Source organism: Spea bombifrons, chromosome 8, assembly GCF_027358695.1.
Source record: "Spea bombifrons isolate aSpeBom1 chromosome 8, aSpeBom1.2.pri, whole genome shotgun sequence".
Lineage (NCBI taxonomy): Eukaryota > Metazoa > Chordata > Amphibia > Anura > Pelobatidae > Spea > Spea bombifrons.
Genome location: NC_071094.1, coordinates 21,040,836 through 21,044,623, shown reverse-complemented (window position 1 = coordinate 21,044,623; position 3,788 = coordinate 21,040,836). Strand labels below are relative to the sequence as shown.

Here is a 3,788-nt window from a genome sequence, read left to right as displayed (position 1 = left end):
CAGCCGAATAAGCCTAGTTTGGTCCAGCTTAACACATGTCTAAATCAGCATATTGAAATATCCAGCTCTATTCAGAGGCTTAAATTAATCTATCTCAGCTCATTGAATACCATAGACGGAAATACAACCTATTTAGTCAAAAAAACAATAACTGATTTATCTCACATAATTGGATAGAACCCACTATCTCAGTTTATTTTAATTAATAAATATCACTTTAAGCCTCATTATAACATTTAAACCATTTATCTAATTTACTAGGGCAATGTTTACTTTATTCGAAGTTGCTTCCTATTGCCTGTAAGTATGAGATGGTTTACTTTAGTTAGTGGTGAGAAATGCAGAATTTGCTTTTGCAGCTCAGTTATACTGGCCACAAAGTCATATAGCCATAATTGAGTTTGATTTCCATCAAATCCTTGGGCCAACTGCCTAAACACTCAACGCCAAAGAAGGATGGGCATGAAATGAATGAACTTGTTGCATGGGATGACTTAACCCCCTGGAACCTGCCACCAACAGATTCAGATGCTAGAAACAGTAAAAGAACAGATTTTGAAAACACTGGATCCCGGACAATGGCTTTGTGATGAAGCTATTGAAGAAGCCATAAGCAACTTCATCTGCCAGAGAAATCTTACACAAAAGATGTTGATGTGCCCACCTACATTTACCAAAGTTTGGTGCGAGGAAGAGCAGACATTTTCTACAGCTTCTTGGGGGAAAATGTCGCCTTAAACAAAGACATTTTGTTGGTTCCTTTTAACACGGATTCCTGGGGCTCCGGACAGCACTGGTGCCTTGGTGTAATCCTTTTTAATACCAGGGAGGTGATGGTCATAGATTCCATGAAGGAAAAAGAAAGAGCAAAATAAAATTGTGACATATTATTGTCTATTGCAGCTGCTTGTTACCAACTGGCAAACTTATGTTTTATCAGAGAAGAGTGGAAGGCATACTTGTGTGAGGACTCAATTCAACAAAATAACAGTTTTATCAACTTGATAAAGACCTCATTGTAAGGTTGAAACGTTGTTGCTGTCTTCCTTTAATAAATCTGCCTGAGCTGAAACCCTTGAGTGCCTGGAGCCTTTATTTATTTTGATCTACTGGGGAGCTGGCCCTTCCTGGCGCAGTTAAGCACCAGAGTGTCACCAGTGTTCAAAATGACAAAAATCTATATGATATGTCAGATGGATTTCTCTGAAAAACAAGTTTGATTTTCCTCCCATTATATCCTATGGGCATTCCATCAATACTGTCATTCACCTGTCATTCCATAGAAAACAGCTATAATTCCACTTAATATGAGGTTTGGAACCTATAACTGTACCAGGGGAGTATACATGACAAAGATCTATATGATATGTCAGAGGGTTTTCTCTAAAAAAACAAGTTTGTTTTTTCTCCCATTATATCCTATGGGCATTGCCTCAAAACTGTCATTCACCTGTCATTCCATAGAAAACAGCTATAATCCCACATAATATGAGTTTTAGATCCTGTCTCTGTACTAGAGGAGTATGTGTGCCAAAGATCTATATGATATTTCAGAGGGTTTTGTCTGAAAAACAGGTTTGATTTTTCTCCCATTATATCCTATGGGCATTCCATCAATACTGTCATTCACCTGTCATTCCATAGAAAACAGCTATAATACCACTTAATATGAGGTTTAGAACTTATAACTGTACTAGGGGAGTATACATGACAAAGATCTATATGATATGCCAGAGGGTTTTCTCTAAAAAACAAGTTTGATTTTTCTCCCATTATATCCTATGGGCATTCCCTCAAAACTGTCATTCACCTGTCATTCCATAGAAAACAGCTATAATCCCACATAATATGAGTTTTAGATCCTGTCTCTGTACTAGAGGAGTATATGTGCCAAAAATCTATATGATATTTCAGAGGGTTTTGTCTGAAAAACAGGTTTGATTTTTCTCCCATTATATCCTATGGGCATTCCATCAATACTGTCATTCACCTGTCATTCCATAGAAAACAGCTATAATTCCACTTAATATGAGGGTTGGAACCTATAACTGTACTAGGGGAGTATACATGACAAAGACCTATATGATATGTCAGAGGGTTTTATCTAAAAAACAAGTTTGATTTTTCTCCCATTATATCCTATGGGCATTCCCTCAAAACTGTCATTCACCTGTCATTCCATAGAAAACAGCTATAATCGCGCATAATATGAGTTTTAGATCCTGTCTCTGTACTAGGGGAGTATACATGACAAAGATCTATATGATATGTCAGAGGGTTTTCTCTAAAAAAACAAGTTAAATTTTTCTCCCATTATATCCTATGGGCATTCCATCAATACCGTCATTCACCTGTCATTCCATAGAAAACAGCTATAATTCCACTTAATATGAGGTTTAGATCCTGTCTCTGTACTAGAGGAGTATGTGTGCCAAAGATCTATATGATATTTCAGAGGGTTTTGTCTGAAAAACAGGTTTGATTTTTCTCCCATTATATCCTATGGGCATTCCATCAATACTGTCATTCACCTGTCATTCCATAGAAAACAGCTATAATTCCACTTAATATGAGGTTTGGAACCTATAACTGTACTAGGGGAGTATACATGACAAAGACCTATATGATATGTCAGAGGGTTTTATCTAAAAAACAAGTTTGATTTTTCTCCCATTATATCCTATGGGCATTCCCTCAAAACTGTCATTCACCTGTCATTCCATAGAAAACAGCTATAATCCCACATAATATGAGGTTTAGATCCTGTCTCTGTACTAGGGGAGTATATGTGCCAAAGATCGATATGATATTTCAGAGGGTTTTGTCTGAAAAACAGGTTTGATTTTTCTCCCATTATATCCTATGGGCATTCCATCAATACTGTCATTCACCTGTCATTCCATAGAAAACAGCTATAATTCCACTTAATATGAGGTTTGGAACCTATAACTGTACTAGGGCAGTATACATGACAAAGACCTATATGATATGTCAGAGGGTTTTCTCTAAAAAACAAGTTACATTTTTCTCCCATTATATCCTATGGGCATTCCATCAATACTGTCATTCACCTGTCATTCCATAGAAAACAGCTATAATTCCACTTAATATGAGGTTTGGAACCTATTACTGTACTAGGGGAGTATATGTGCCAAAGATCTATATGATATGTCTGAGGGTTTTGTCTGAAAAACAGCTTTGATTTTTCTCCCATTATATCCTATGGGCATTCCATCAATACCGTCATTCACCTGTCATTCCATAGAAAACAGCTATAATTCCACATAATATGAGTTTTAGATCCTGTCTCTGTACTAGAGGAGTATGTGTGCCAAAGATCTATATGATATTTCAGAGGGTTTTGTCTGAAAAACAGGTTTGATTTTTCTCCCATTATATCCTATGGGCATTCCATCAATACTGTCATTCACCTGTCATTCCATAGAAAACAGCTATAATTCCACTTAATATGAGGTTTGGAACCTATAACTGTACTAGGGGAGTATACATGACAAAGATCTATATGATATGTCAGAGGGTTTTCTCTAAAAAACAAGTTTGATTTTTCTCCCATTATATCCTATGGGCATTCCATCAATACCGTCATTCACCTGTCATTCCATAGAAAACAGCTATAATCCCACATAATATGAGTTTTAGATCCTGTCTCTGTACTAGGGGAGTATACATGACAAAGATCTATATGATATGTCAGAGGGTTTTCTCTAAAAACAAGTTTAATTTTTCTCCCATTATATCCTATGGGCATTCACTCCAAACTGTCATTC

General features: G+C 36.5%; 1 long non-coding RNA gene across 1 annotated transcript; it reads left to right on the top strand.

The window, feature by feature from the left end:
• Positions 1–260: 260 nt before the first annotated feature.
• Positions 261–1,072, top strand: LOC128503514 (uncharacterized). Its single transcript, XR_008355249.1, has 2 exons — positions 261–300; positions 904–1,072. It is a non-coding gene; the product is annotated as an uncharacterized LOC128503514 (long non-coding RNA).
• Positions 1,073–3,788: the final 2,716 nt, after the last annotated feature.